This window comes from Panthera tigris, chromosome C1 (assembly GCF_018350195.1).
Source record: "Panthera tigris isolate Pti1 chromosome C1, P.tigris_Pti1_mat1.1, whole genome shotgun sequence".
NCBI classification, from domain to species: Eukaryota; Metazoa; Chordata; class Mammalia; order Carnivora; family Felidae; genus Panthera; species Panthera tigris.
Window position 1 is genome coordinate 20469506 of NC_056667.1, and position 16687 is coordinate 20486192.

At 41.0% G+C, this 16687-nt stretch overlaps 1 protein-coding gene across 1 annotated transcript in view; it reads right to left on the reverse strand.

Moving 5' to 3' along the window:
* Window positions 1–14447, reverse strand: part of WASF2 (WASP family member 2) — a 71486-nt gene extending 57039 nt beyond the window's left edge. Inside the window, exon 1 of the mRNA XM_042995765.1 lies at window positions 14267–14447. The gene's annotated coding sequence lies outside the window, so the exon portion shown is untranslated. The remainder of the gene's footprint in view (window positions 1–14266) is intronic.
* Window positions 14448–16687: the final 2240 nt, after the last annotated feature.

The window sequence follows — 16687 nt, forward strand, 5'->3', positions numbered from 1 at the left end:
CCTGAATGCAAGATGTCAAACTTCCATGTCCCAGTGAGCACATACTCCATATTTCCATTTATGTAACATTCTAAAAGATACAAACTAGGGGCGCCTGGGTGGCTCAATCAGTTGGGTGTCCAACTCGATTTCTTGATTTCAGCTCAGGTCATGATCCCAGGGTTGTGGGATCAAGAACCAAGTCAGACTCCATGCGTGGCATGGAGCCTGCTTGGAATTGTCTCTCTCCCTCTGCCCCTCTCCCCCACTTGGCACACGTGCTCTCTCTCTCTCTCTCTCAAATTTAAAAAATTTTGAAAATTAAAAAAAAATAAAAGATACAAACTAATTTATAGTGATAAAAAGCAGATCAGTGGTTGCTGATGAAGAGGGTGGGAGCCAGGCAGTGGGGCAGGAGGAAGTGATCACAAAGGGGCAGAAGGAAACATTGAGGGGTAATGGAAATGTTTATTTTCTTGACTATGGTGTGGTTTCCCGGGTACATACATGAGTCAGAACTAAAATTTTACATTTTAAATATATGTGGTTAATTGTAGGTCAATAATATTTCAATAAACTGTTGTAAAAATAAAACAAAAGCACGATTAATTCAAGTATTTAAATTGCTGGAGTTTTATACGTCAGATAATAATTTTTTGTTGTTTTATTTACTTTGAGAGACAGCACGCACAGAGAGGGAGAAAGAGAACTCCAAGCAAGTTCTGCACTGTCATCATGGAGCCCCACATGGAGCTCAAACTCACAAACTGTGAGATCATGACCTGAGCCGAAATCAAGAGTTGGAAGCTCAACCGGCAGAGCCATCCAAGCGCCAATAATTTTTTTTTTAATTTCTTTTATTTTTAAGTAATCTCTACAAACAATATATATTGGGCTTGAACTCACAACACTCAGATCAAGGGCTGCATACTCTACCAACTGAACCAGCAAGGCACCCCAATAATTTTTTATTTTTTTTTGATTTTTTATTTAAGTAGACTTTTTTTTAAGTAGAATTTTTTTTTATTTTCTACTTTTATTTAAGTAGAATAAATAATATTTATTTATTATGTTAAGTACCCTCAACATGGGGCTCAAACTCATGACCCCAAGATCAACAGTGGCATGTTCCAAAACAAAAACAAAACTGGGGCGCCGGGGTGGCTCATTGGTTAAGCATTTGACTCTTGATCTCAGTGTCGAATTTAAACCCCATGTTGGGCTTCGTGCAGAGTGTGAAGCCTACTTGAAAAAAACAAAACAAAACAAAACAAAACAAAACAAAACAAAACAAAAACAACAAAAAAGAGTAGCATGCTCTAGCAGCTGTCTCAGTCTATAGAGCATGTGACTCGTGATCTCGGGGTCATGAGTTCCAGTCCCAGGTTGGGTATAGAGATTACTTAACAAATTAAAAACAAACAAACAAACAAACAAACAACAAACAAACAAAACCAAAGGAGTCCCCCAGGGATTGATGCTGAAACCTATCCCAAGTAACATTTTTACAAATTACCTAGAAAAAAACATCTAGTGAAATCTTCCCTGTTGGCAGATAAATCTACAACAGTAGCTAGAAGTATGGTGGTACAAAGTTATGTGTTAAGAAATGTGGAAAATAGCTTCCATGTAGACAAAAATAAGGTAATGCAGTAATGGAAAAATAGTCCAAACTATAATTATCAGAAGATGAGCTTCAAAGCTACCTGTTACAATATAAGAAAAGGATTTCAGAGTCTCTGGTCTTATCCTGAACACAGCTACCAAAAAAAAAAAAAAAAAAAAAGGCAACAAAATGCTGGCTGTTATTCTGAAAGCTTTGGAAACACAGAACACATTATCCTGCCCTTGTACAAACCGAAGTGTATCTGTACCCAGAATAGAATGTGCAGTTGTGGTCATCACTGCACAAAAAAGGTAAAACAGAGAAGGCATATAAAGGTATCCAAAAAGACCAAAGGACAGAGGAGCTTCTGTATGCTTACAGGTTTTTTATATAACATAGATAGACAACACTTTTCTTTTAAAATTTTTTAAACATTTATTTATTTTTGAGGGAGACAGAGATCGAGCAAGCAGAGGAGGGGCACAGAGAGAGGGAGACACAGAATCTGAAGCAGGCTTCAGACCCTCATGCGGGGCTAGAACTCACAAACCATGAGATCATGACCTGAGCCGAAGCCGGATGCTCAACTCAGGAGCCACCAACTTGAGCCAAAGTCAAATGCTTAACCAACTCAATTAAAGTGTCCCAACAGACAACACTTTAATATTAAAAAAAAAAGGGGGTGTGACAGGGTAAACACAGATTCACATCAAATCCTAGAAATTATAAAGCAGATATAAGTCTAAAGAAACAAAGTGTATTAAATTATTTTGTAAGTCCAAATTTTAAAATCAGAAAGACAGAAGTTGGGGTGCCTGGGTGGCTCAGTTGGTTAAGCATTTGACTTTGGCTCAAGTCATGACTTCAGGGTTTATGAGCTCAAAATCCACATCAGGCTCTGCAATGACAGTGCGAAACCTGCCTGGGATTCTTTCTCTCTTTCTGCCCCTACCCCCATTCACATGCACAGTCTCTCTCTCTTTCAAAATAAATATGCCCCCCCCCCAAAAAAAAACAGGCAAAGAAGGTAAAGAGGAAGGCTTTGTGTTTGGGGTGTTTTTTTGTTTTTTTTTTTACTTCATTGCAAAAATTTCTTTTATTTTTTAATTTTAATTTTTTAATTTTATTAAATTAATTTAATTTATTTTAATTTAATTTTTTTAATTTTAAAATTTTATTTTAATTTTTTTTAAATTTAATTTTATATATATAAAAATTTACATCCAAATTAGGTAGCAGACAGTGCAACAATGATTTCAGGAATAGATTCCTTAGTGCCCCTTACCCATTTAGCCCATCCCCCCACCCACAACCCCTCCAGCAACCCTTAGTTTGTTCTCCATATTTATGAGTCTCTTCTGTTTTGTCCCCCTCCTTGTTTTTATATTATTTTTCCCTTCCCTTATGTTCATCTGTTTTGTCTCTTAAAGTCCTCATATGAGTGAAGTCATATGATTTTTGTCTTTCTCTGACTAATTTCACTTAGCATAATACCCTCCAGTTCCATCCACATAGTTGCAAATGGCAAGATTTCATGCTTTTTGATTGCTAAGTAATACTCCAGTGTGTGTGTGTGTGTGTGTGTGTGTGTGTGTGTGTGTATATCTCACATCTTCTTTATCCATTCATCCATCAATGGACATTTGGGCTCTTTCCATACTTTGGCTATTGTTGATAGTGCATCTAGAAACATGGGGGTGCATGTGTCCCTTTGAAACAGCACACCTCTATCGCCTGGATAAATGCCTAGTAGTGCAATTGCGGGGTCGTAGGGTAGTTCTATTTTTAGTTCTTTGAGGAACCTCCATGCTGTTTTCCAGAGTGGCTGCACCAGCCACTTTTTGCATTCGCAAAAAAGAGGAAGGTTTTGAATACTAGTACCAGTAGGCTTACCTGTGTGACCAAGGACATAATAATTTCTTCCAACCTCACTTTTCCCATCTGTAAATAACAACTAATTTGAAGGACTGCTGTGAGGAGGAATGTGCACAATGCCTGGCACATAGTTTGTATACACTTACTACCCAGCAGCTATTTGCTTTTATTAGGACCAATAAAAAAGTAATAGTTTACTATGCAATCAAGCATATAAAGTAATAAAACTCATTACTCAGATGGGGTGGACAGGATATAAGAAAAAGTAATTCAGATAGTCTAGATAAATGCATAGGTAACATTTCCATAAGAAATTTCTAAAATAGGGGTGCCTGGGTGGCTCAGTTGGTTAAGCATCCAACTTCGGCTCAGATCATGATCTTGTAGTTCATGGGTTCAAGCCCTGCAGTGGGCTCTGGGCTGACAGCTCAGAGCCTGGAGCCTGCTTCAGATTGTGTGTCTCCCTCTCTCTGCCACTCCCCTGCTCACACTTTGTCTCTCTCTCTCAAAAATAAACAAATGTTAAAAAAATTTTTTAAATAAACTTCTAAGAGAAATTATGAATTTGGGGCAACATAGTCCTAAATTTTGAAGCTGACATTTTCATCCCTTTCCCACAAGCAGAATTCAAGGTTAGATAGATGATGTACCCAACTAAATATGCCATTTCCTAATTTATAACAACAACTGTTAACATTTATGGAGCATTGGGCTAAGTAATGATGTCATTTAATCCTTCTAATACTCTTTGAGATATGCTCTATATTTTACAGAAAAATTAGACAGGTCTCCATTTTACACATGACAAAACTGAGGCTGAATCACTGCCCAAGACAGCATACAGAACCAGTAGGTGAAAGAGCCTACAACTGAACTCAGACGGACTGACTCCAGAATCTTCACTCACAACCATACAACTATTCTGTCTCCTACTCTGCAAGAAATGTTGGGTGTTGGATATATAAGAATGAGGTGAATGGTGGAGTGCACAGGAAATCTTAAAAAATGATGCCTGATGAGGCCAACTCAGCCGAGATCACTGCCAGCAAGATATTTAAATTTAGGATGGCCAAAAACATGAACGCTGAAACAAAAAAACTGATTAACATGGATGTGGCAAACCTATGGAAAAAGGCAAGCCTAAATATCCCTAAACTATGGTCTTAGCTATGGCAAACAAAATGCACAGAAAGAGGAAGATACGCCAAAATGCTAACTGGTAAGATCACAGATGAGTCTTATTCTGTGCTTCATACTTTTGAATTTGGCAATTCTTTAAAATTTTTTTACAAAGAGCACTCATTCTTTTCATAATTGGAAAAAGGCAGAAATAAAAATAAATCTGACAAAACTTTCACTCTTTATTCACTTCTGATTGTGTAATTTATTGCAATGAGCATGTATTACTTTTGTAATTTCAAAGAGATCTTAAAAAGAAATAAATCTAGGATATTAGAAAAAAGAAATAAATTACATGCAAATGCTAAAGCAAAAAAACAAAAAGTCAGGAGAGGATGTGATATAAGTGTAAGCAAATTAGAAGCTGCAGTTTGTTGGAAAGAACTCTAGATATGCATCAAAAGACTTGGGTTCATACCAATATACACATCAACATGAATGAATCTCAAAAACTATATTGAACAAGGGTGCCTGGGTGGCTCAGTCAGTTAAGCGTCGGACTTTGGCTCAAGTCCACATCTCATGGTTCGTGAGTTCAAGCCCTGCATTGGGCTCCTCACTGACCGTGCAGCTTGAACCCTCTCAATCTCTCTCTCTCTCTCCTTCCCTCCCTCCGTCCCTCCCCCCGCCCCCCTCAAAATAAACACATAAACTTGTAAAAAAACAAACAAACAAAAAACAAACCTTTATATTGAACAGAAGAATTCAGACACAAGAGTGCACATGCTATGAGTCAAGAACAGGCAAAATTAATTTGTAAGAATAGAAATCAAAACAGTGGTTGCCTCTAAGACAGTAGGGACTGACTGAAAGGATATGTGGCTATGGAAATGTTCTATCTCTTGGTTACACATGTGTTTACATTTGTCAAAATGCATCTAATTACATACTTGGATTTCTGTCCATTTCACAGTATGTAAACTGCACCATTAAAAAACTCTCATTAAGGGGCACCTGGATGGCTTAGTCAGTTGAGCGTCCAACTTTTTGTTGTTGTTTATTTATTTTGAGAGAGAGAATAAGCACAAGTGGAGGTAGGGCAGAGAGGGAGAGAGAGGGAGAGAGAGAATCCCAACGTGGGGCTCTGTCTCACCAACCATGAGAGCATGACCTGAGCTGCTATCAAGAGTCTGACACTTAACCAATTGAGCCACCCAGGCGCCCCAAGTGTCCAACTCATTTTTTCAGCTTGGGTCATGATCCCAAGGTCATGGGATTGAGCTGGCATCGGGCAATGCTCTGAGCATGGAGCCTGCGTAAGAGTCTCTCTCTCCCTCTGCCCCTTCCTCACTCGCATGTACATACATGCATACTCTCTCTCTCAAAATAAATAAAAATGAAAAAAAAATCTCATTAAAAAGTAAAGGACAAGAGGCTGGGAGGATAGGCAAAATGGGTGAAGGGGAGTGGGAGGTATAGGCATCTAGTTACAGAATGATAAGTCATGGGGATGAAAGGTACAACATAAGGAAGATAGTAAATGGTATTGCAATAGCCCTGTTACAATGACAGAAGGTAAACTATACTTGTGGTGAGCACAGAATTGTCAAATCACTATGTTGTACAACTGAAACTAATGTAACATTGTGTGTCAACTATACTTCAAATAGATGGGGCTGGGATAAAGGGTAGAGTACAATGAGGGGGCAGGGAGGAGACAGTGTTCAATCTCAAATCTGCTATTTATTAGTTGAGTGACTTTAAGTTACTCTTCTGAACTTGTTTACCTGTAAAATGTAGCTATTAACATAATATAACTTATCTCAAGTGCTGGGAAGTGACTATAATGGAATATATCAAAGTGGGAATACTGTGCTTTGCAAATTATTCATTGCAAATGAATACTGAAGGAGTTTTAAAAGTAAAGAAGGGGGCATGGGGCACTTGGGTGGCTCAGGAAGTTGAGCTTCGGATCTCATGGTTCATGAGTTCGAGCCCCACACTGAGCTCTGTGCTCACTGTGCAGACTCTGCTTGGGAATCTCTCTCCTTCTCTTTCTCCCCCCCCCCCCCCCAAAAAAAAAATAAACTTTTTAAAAAAGTAAAGAAGGGGGCAAATACGTTTCTACAGAGATGGGGTCTTATACTTCTTATAATTCCACAGATGACCTTGGTATCAGGAATACTGTTCTTAAGATACTATCAGTATTCTACAAAGGGAAATTTACTTAGAGTTCTTAATTTGTGAATGAAAAGGAACATCTATGTGCATGACCTAAGACCTCCTTCTACACAGTTAAACACAATTTCTCAAGATGTGATTTGAGAAAGCTTTTTAGACTGAGTACTTGCTAGAACAATGGCATAATCAGGGGAGACAAAGGTCTCAATTTTGAATACTTGAAAGTAAAAGGATTGTTCTTGTTATTTTACTATGTCAACTACAAAGTTTAAGGGTCACCATAAGCCACATCATATTTATGTGTGTACATATGTATGTGTGCATATACATACACATATTTACCTAAACTGGAACTAAGCTGAACCACTGCTACTTTTCAAAAGGGCTTCTATATTCTAAAAATAAGAGACTTACTTCTGTTCAACTGGAATTAATCTTACAACTAAGAGAGTATGCCTCAGACTCCCATATTTTACCAGAAAAGAAAAGCAGCTTGAAAAGTAATATCACAGGCTAAGTTTAATAGCCTCTCCCATCAATTTCAAACTATTTTTCTTTATTAGTGTGTAATCATAAAGAGCACATTTTTCTGAGATATTTCTATATCTGAACATTATTTCCTCTGCAAGCATTCAACAATTCTTGTTTCTATTCTTCTCTTTCCTAATTCAATTCTGTTTGGTTTCTAAGTTAAGAAGTGTGTTTCATTTGCATAAATGGTAACTATTCTGAGATACCATTCATAACTATACATTTGAATTCTCCAGAGTACCATTCACAACTTCAAATGGAACAGGAAAAAACACTCATTCAACATCACTTTAATGGTGACTAAGACATGAATGATTATAATGTTATATTGTAGAGGGTTGGCCAAAGGAGAGTGAAGTCCCCAAATGTTACTACTGACTTGTAATCACTTTATGAATGCCCCAAGGGACCAAGAACCATTGCCTTGACCAATCTAGCTATTACAAAAAATACTGAGCTTAGAAAAACACATCCATTAGTTAAACATGTTTTTTTAGAGTTATAAAGTAACTATGCAGGGACATCAAAAGATATCTTAGCCATAAAGCTCAAAAAGTATCAAAGAAGAATCCTAAACAAGTCCTGGAAAGTTCTCTATAAAACCAATGCTGATTTTTCTTTAGGTATTAAACTTTTCAGCTATGAGCTTTTCTGAGAAAGTCTTTTACGCAAGGTAGTAATATTCTAATAGTTCTTTACTCCAACTTATCAGTGGTAGAAACTAAATTTACATAAATCTGCATAAATAATGCAGCTAGCTATACTGCTCTAATATATTTAAACCAAATAAAATAAAATTGAACAGAAAAAAAAAAAATAATGAGGCTATTTTAAGGTTGTCACCTGGTTTCCCTGATTTTTCTTTCTTATCCAAAAGTCATAGACAAGAGACTATGTAACTAGAAAAAATGAATAAAAGGAGAGTGTACACCTCTCAGAACATCTATATTTACTTCTCTCTATGATTCCACCACTTCTACCCTTGATATAGTAGTTCTCAACAGGGGCAATTGTGCCCCTCAGGAGACATTTCACAATATCTGGAGACATTTTTGGTTATCAGAGCTAGTGAGAAAAGGGTGCTAATGGGTAGTGAGGAAAGACCAGGGATGCTGCTAAACATCCCACAAAGCACAGGACAGCCCTCCAAAATGACAGAATTATCCAGCCTAAAATGTCAACAGTACCCAAGGCTGAGAAACCCTACCCTAAGGCCTAAGAAAGACCTACCTCTCAGAAGACATTCAATAAATAAATATTTGCTGATCTGAACTGAAAAGACTATGAATTGGAAGAAAGTGAAGCTACAAGAATGAAATAGAAGACAGAGGCCACGGTTTAAGCATTATTAGCATCTACCACGCCTTTACTGCATATTGGGCATCAGTCTAATAAAAATGAACAATTCAGGGGCGCCTGGATGGCTCAGTCAGTTAAGTGTCTGACTTCGGCTCAGGTCATGATCTCACGGTTCCTGGGTTCGAGCCCCGCATCGGGCTCTGTGCTGACAGCTCAGAGCTTGGAGCTCGCTTGGGATTCTCTCTCTCTCAAATAAACATTAAGGAAAAAAAAAAAAAATCAGTCCTGTTCTTAAGGAGCTCATGGACAGGCAGGGAGAAGAGTTTTGTAATTTGTCTAATATCAGATTTGACAATCTGATAAATGTTTTGACAAAGGAGAAAACATATAAAGGAGTCACTCAATTTTTCCTGGGAAGGCTTCATGGAAGAGATGACATCTTAGCTCAGTTCAGAAGGAAGAGTAGGAAGTATCTTATTTCACAGCATATAAGCCTCTTTCCAAACAAAGAGCCATTCATTTCTTCAGTCAACAAAAAAGCTATAGAACACTAATTATGTTCCATACATTGTGTTATGTGTTGGAGACCCAGTCAAATTACAACCTTTCATTTTTTCTCTTGGCATCCCTGCTGCCCAGCAACCCACCTCCCTTACCCAAACCCCAAACAATTATTGCATTTTCTACCTGTCTTCAGTTTAGCAACTATCATCCTAATCAATCATACTCAGTAAGGCTACTACCCAAGAAATAAACAAAACTTTCAGTTGCCTGTATCCCATCTTGCCTAAGTCACAAAATCAGGGTGGTGATGTGGCAGAGTAACTAGCAATGAACTGACTATGGGTCCAGATCTGCCAACTGTGTCAGTTTCTTGGAAAGCGATTTTACTTTATGAAAAAATCTGGGTCCTCTTCCACCCCATCCAGTGCATGCCAGGAGCCCCAGCAAAGTAACCAACATAAATTTATTGAGCACCTACAATGTACTGAAGTCAATGGTTCTCAACCTTGGTTGTGTTCCGACATCAGAGCTCCCAACCCAGATATGAGTATGTTTTAATGGTAAATTCTAATGCAAAACAAGTTTGATGCACTACAGAATACAAAAGAAGTACAAGACACAGTTCCTGTCTTGAAGAGCTTATCCACAATCACAACAGAGTAATTTAGAATAGGATATTAGTCCACCAGTTGTGATCCTTTTACAATACTAGCAGTGCTTATGAAATAGAAAAAACTGGGGTAGTCAGGAAAAGAACTGCTCCTCTTGCCTAGTCCAGTCATACACCGAATCTACCTGCAACTCCTGATACACTGTTCTGCACCCGTTCAATCTCCCAGACAGTGAAAGTACCATTCTCAGGAACTATGGAGAGACCCCAAGTAGAAAGATGAATGAGGACCACAAAACAGGAGGCTACGGGATATCCTGATGGCCAGATTCTCTCAAAATTTTTTAAGTAGGCTTCATGCCCAGAGCAGAGCCCAAACACAGGGCCCAAACTCATGACGCTGAGACCAAGACCTGAGCTGAGATCAGGAGTGGGATGCTAAACTAACTGAGCCACCCACGCGCCCCATGGAGCTTCTTTTAAAGAGAAGAAATAATTCTTTAACCTCCAACAACACCAGTCCACCTCACTTTATAGCTGAAGCACCCAGGAAGAGTAAAGAATAGAGTTTTTATAATTTGTTCCTAGAGGTCCTTGGCCATTTAAAGAAATCATCCAAATTCATAAGGCTGGTAAATTCAAATTTCTCATATAGCACATGTTTAAAATAAAAATATTCTAAATTTTTAAAAATATTCTAAATTAAAAATATATTTTAGTAAACTCCTTACTAGGATGTTCAAATTGTGGAAGCTTCAAAAATAAAAAATAAGAAATACTGTTAAGTAAACTCTACTCCCAAAGTAGGGCTTGAACTCACACCCCCAAGATCAAGAGTCACATGCTCTCCACTGAGGCAGCCGGACTCCCGAAAAGATAAAAAATTTTCTGTCAGTAGAGTATGACTCTTGATCTTGAAGTCATGAATTCAAGCCCTGTGTTGGATGCAGAACTTACTTAAAAAAAAAAAAAAAAAAAAAATTTTTTTTTCTTAACCTAAATCCTACTCAGCATACTACCCAGCAGTGATAACCTCATATTAAAGACTATCCTGAAGAGAGCATGAACTTTACATTCTGCAAATATGAATATAAAGATCCTCACTTGATTAGTCTTTCTCTGAATTACACAGAAAAAAGGTATGAGTCTCTCTTTTTTTAAAGTTTATTTATTTATTTATTTTGAGAAAGAGAGAGAACGCACATGCAGGGGAGAGGCAGAGAGAGAATCCCAAGCAGGCACCACACTGCCAGCGCAGAACCCAACCTGGGGCTCAAACTCACCAAACTGTGAGATCATGACCTGAGCCGAAATCTAGTTGGACGCTCAACCAACTGAGCCACCCAGGTGCCCCAAAGGTACAATTCTCTTAACTGCTACACAAAAACTAATGAGCACAACACCCTATAGATTATGCTTCAAGTTTGGCTCAGGTCATGATCTCAGGGTTGTGACATTGAGCCCATCATCGGGCTCTGAGTTGGGCATGAAGCCTGCTTAAGATTCTCTCTCTCCCTCTGTTTTGTGCTCTTTCTCTCAAAAAAAAAAAAAAAAAAAAAAAAAAAGAGGGTTAGGGTGTCATTCAAACATCTAAACCAGGGATCAATGAGGGTATTAAAAGGTAAATCTTGGTACTTAAGGAAAAATGTACATTGGCATATATTAAGTAGAATAAGAATATTACATGAAAAAAGCATACAAAAATTGTCTTCCATGTAGTACTGTTTTTAGGACCCATGGCTTTGAAATTAGTTTGGTTTACAATACTTTTCCTTGTAATTATCCTCCTCATCTTATAAATTTTATCCATACAGGTCCACAATCCCTTAACTTCAATTCCAAAATCTAAAAGGCTGTAAAAAAGTTTGTCATTATTCATTTGGTGGTAAAATCTGACATGAAATGACATGAACCTATTTATACTATTTACTTATACCAGTACATTTCACTACAGAAATGGTAATGTGTTTGACTACAAAGTACTGCCCCAGACCTCTCTGGGATGTTGCATAACACACAGTACATGTACCATATTCCTTTTCTAAAATCCCCCAAATTCTAAATTCAAAAAAAAATCTGGCCCCAAGAATTTTTTTCAAGTTTATTGATTTGAGAGAGAGAGAGAAAAAAAACATGCAAGCAGGGAAGGGACAGAGACAGAGGGAGAGAGAATCCCAAGCAGACTCCTCACTGTCAGGAGAGCCCTAAGCGGTGAGATCATGACCTGAGCCAAAATCAAGAGTAGGACACCTAGCCAAATGAGCTATCAGGCGCCCCCAGGAACTTTTTTTTGGCCCCAAGATACTATGGACTGACATGCTAATTTAGGACTAAGTCTTATACAGAACATATAACTAATACAGACAATGAAGGTAGATCTTCACGTACAATAAATTCACTGCCTTAACAACACCTATTCACACATACACAATCCTGTAAAACAAAGCATTAAAAATACTTTCAACGAATGTCAAAACTTGAACACACCATTACGTGTTTTCTCAAGTGGTGGTGATATTTACAGTATCTAGTTCAATTCTTCTTAGACTGAAATTAAACTGCAATTAGTAATTAAGTTGGGTAAAAGAATCATCCACTGATAACGTACTCAGTAAAATGTTCTAATTTTTAAGAAATTTATCTCAGAGGGTTTCAGATTTAAAATTATTTCATTCTAGAATACAATTTCTCAACTTTGAACAAATTACAATGGACTTTTTCTGTGGGAGCAGCTCCTTGGGCAGGGACAGCAACAGGAACAGCTCTTAAGGATATCTGAACTGGAAGAAGAGTTTCACAGTTCTTTCCTTCCTTCCTCCTTCAGTTGCTGCTTTTCTGGTTTTAGAATTTCAAACAAAGAAATACATATTGGCTCCACTGCTAAGAAACGCCCTCTTTCTCAGCAACTTCCTCTTCCAATTTTCTTCCCTACCATTGACACAGAGAACAATACACACTGCCGGTCCTACCATTTTGATTAACCAAGAGCTGAAGCATGGAAAAATTAAGGGCTACAATTTATAGTATCTAACTACCAGTCTCTCACGCCAAGTCCACAGTCTTCACTCACCTAGAAGTTATCTAACAGAGAACACACAGAAAGGAAGGAACATTATGTTTCATGAGACGTGGGCTACTGAAACTTTCATTCCAGGAATCCAAAGAAATTTGAACAAACAGGAAATTTCTCTTATCCCAAGAAAATTTAGGCTTCTTAGCTAAAAAGGAGAAAAAAATTAACTGGCTGGCACTACCCTGCACCAAGAATCAAGTCTATACGCCAACAGTTGGTGAACTTCTACAGGCCACCCAGTCAGGATTCAAACTGAGTTCTTTGGGGTTCTGAAACACTTCAAAACGACTTTTACCATTTAGAAATTGAGTTTAGAAACTCACAGACTGAAGAAAGGGAATGTACTTATAATCAGCCATCCAGGGATCGAGACCCAGCCTGTCTCCAAGCCAGAAGTCAATTGAAGTGTCTGGGACCAGACCCCTTCCCCTATTTGTGACAGAGCAAACTTCTTTTTAAGTGGACAATGCCTTCCCCCTTGCCCAGCGATTCTCAAAGACAACACCTTGTGGTTGATAAGCTCTGTACCTTACCGCATGACCTTGGACAAGTTACTCAATTCCTCCGAAACTTAGTTTCCTATGTGTAAACTCTCAACAGTGGCTGTAAAAATTAAATAACATAAGCCTAAACAAGGGCTGGCACGTAGTAGGAGCGCCATACATGCTCTCTGCCCTACTCCGAACCCTCCTGAATTCTTTTGGGCCTAAATTTCAATCATTGCCCCAAGAGGTTCCAAGGATGCCTTCCTCTCCTCTGATGCTAGGGAACACCAGTGTGTAAAATTGCACCACCTCTGAGACTCTAGGATCCTGGAGCACCAAGACAGCCGGACTCCACCTTAATCATCGTGTGGGGTCCATCCAGAGACTTCGTGGAAGAGCCGCCCCTTCAGTCAACTCTCCTCTCTACCGTGCAGAACCATCCCGTGCGCGCGCGCGCGCGCACACACACACACACACACACACACACACACACACTCCTCTCTTCAACTTAGGCTAGGGGTCTCAAAGAGCGCCTCAATTCTTTCATAGCCCGAAGATGGAAACCGAAGCTCCGCCCGGGGAAGAACTTGCCCAAGATATCAGACATCTGAGATCCAACTCATGTACAACTGCCTGCAAAGCCTTCGTTTTACAAATCGGTAAACTGAGGCCCAGAGAAGAAAGTGACTTGCCCAAGGTGACACAGCGAGTCGGTGGCAGCGCCAGATCAGGCTAGGGGCACTTTCGCAGCCTCACAGATTCGCGGGCCCCTCAAAGTCTCCGAGGGGATCTCCAGGACGCCTCCTCCCTGGGGAGGGGACTGAAGAGGAAGACGCTACCCGCGCTGACCGCTCGCCCGGCCACCGCCGGTCCGCGGCAAGAGGCACGCCATCCACTCCCTCAGGACCCTGCGAGGCTCGGGGCGGGGAGGTGGGGGGAGGGTGGCGGCCCGGCCCGGCCCGGCGCCTCACGGCGGGGCCCGCCCGCGGGGACCTGTTGCTCACCTGGTCTCGCGCGGCCGCCCTCAGCGACAGAGGGGCCGGCCAGCCGCCCTTCTCCGCGCGGGGTCCGTTCCCGCTGGCCGCCTCCCGGGACGCCACACAGCCAGACCCCCCTCAGCGCGCTACGCCCCCAGCCGCGCTCGCCCGGCCCGCGTCCGCCATTACGCGATTCCCCGCCCTGGGACGCAGCCCCACCCCGCCAACGGCCCTGATTGGCTCTCTGCCCCACCCTGCTGGGGCTTCCGGGCATTCCATTGGCCTGAGTGGAGTGCCAGTTAAATAGATACGCAAAAGACGTACTCAAGGGTACCTTCTGGGGAGCTCCACCCGAGCTACTTCCGCAATCGGAGTAAACAGCGGGGGAGCAAACCAAGTGGAGTAGGGGTGGAGATTAAACTGAATCAACTCCTAAATTCGGGGTAGGAAAACCCCATTTAAGAAAGTGTAGAAACTCGTACAAAGTGTATTGAAAGAGGAGTTCTTCTTGTTAGAGTTCAAAGAACCAGGATTTTTGGTGGAAAGAAGGGGACAAACCCATGAACTTTCAGAGGACACCCCTCAAATTGCAGATAGTTTTGTCCCTTCCCTCCGGCTCTCAGGCCCCACCGAAAGTAGGAAGGGGAGAGTGAGTCATAGGCTCCAGCCGGCTGCTAAAAGATCCTTCCGGGGCGAGGCCTGGCGTCTTGGGACGGGCAGGTGGTTCTGAAAGGCCGGGGTCAGGTGAGCGGGACCTTGGCTCGGCCGCCGTCTCATTCTGCGACCTCAGACAACTCCCTGAACTTATCTGGGCCTCAGTTTGTCCTTCTGCAAAATAGAAACAGTCATGTCTGCCTCATGTCTTGGCGTTTGTTGAGGCTACATTCCTGAGTTGGGTATATGTGCGCCTTGTTGATTGTAAAAGGCTGCAGCTGGATAGCAATGTGACAAATTCACATGTTAGCGAAGATCTCTCATTTAGTTCTCTAGAGCAACTCTGTCAGGCAGATATTGTCCTCTGTCCTCGTTCTGCAGAAGAGAAAACCAAGAACTCCATGACTTACCCAGGGTCGCCCCCCGGGGGAATTTGAAACAACCCTGGGACTCAAATCTGTTCTCTTTTGTCTTCCATTTCTGCACTTCTCCTTCCAGGCCTGGTGTCCCCTGAGAAAGCCTTACTTCCACCAACCCGTTAGCATAACAGAGAGTGTCATGAGGGTGACAGGCCAGCCCCCATCTCTCTGGTCACCATAGGCCCCAGCTGTTTCTAGGGTCCTAGGAATCAGGAGGTGAGTAGGGGATGGCAGGTGGGTCAGCAACCCAGACAGAATCCCAGACAAGGACACAGAGGGGCAATGACACCATTGTGGGCCCTCAGCAGGGCAGCTTCCACGCCAAGACTTAAATGCAGGTCTCTCTGCTCTCAGAACAGGGCTCTTTTCATTGCAGGATTGTTTTTCCCAGAAGAGCTGCCTTGGCTGCAATTCCTAGTCCTTTTCCCTCTCTGGAAAGGAAGGAAGCCAAGATGGGAGAGGGAGGGGAAGCAGCCTAAGACTTTAGAAGGGCAGAGACCACCAAGTGCGTGCATGGTGCTGACAGAGCCTCAGTGCTGCTGAGTCAGTGACCTCCAGGCGCAAATTGGGACTTGTGGTCTGACAACCAATGACTATTTTCTGACAACCAATGACTATTTAAATCGTGACTGTGGCCATTGGTTGCTGGGAGGCAGCAGGTGCTGTACAGAAGTCAATGGTTTGGGGGCAGCCTGACCTGAGATTGAATCTAAGATCTACCACTTTCTAGCTCGCTGAGCCTCATCTATGTCTTCTCTAAAATGGGGACAACAGACATCACTGCTAAAAAAAAAAAAAAAAAAAAAAAAAATTATATAAATATATCCACATCACAGTTAAAAATATAAATAAATAAATAGGGACAACAGGGCAGTTGTGAGGATTCAATGAGTTAATTGTGGAATTAATGAGTCATGTGTGTAAAGTACCTGTCTATTCATTCATGGATTCATCTATTCAATAAAAACTTATTAAGCACCGGGGCTCCTGGCTGGCTCAGTAGGTAGAGTTTGCGACTCTTGATCTCTGGGTCAGTGAGTTCAAGCCCCATGTTGGATGTAGAGCTTACTTAAAAAAAATTACTAAGCACCAACCATGTATAGGCAGCCTACCAGTGATGCAGCTACAATGGTGGGCAAAACAGACAGAGCCTCATGGAGCTTAGAGTTTAGTGAGGAAGTAAGTCATTAAATGACCAGACGAATCAAAATACAGTTAGAAACTGTGATAAGGAACAAGAAGGCAAAGTACAATGTGCTTATGACGTAAATGTTGGGATGGGGTGGGGACGGAGGAGACTTTCTGAAGAGGTGATATCTCAGGTGAATTGATGAATGGGGGTTAACTAGGCAGCAGGTGGTTGGAAGAAGTGTTG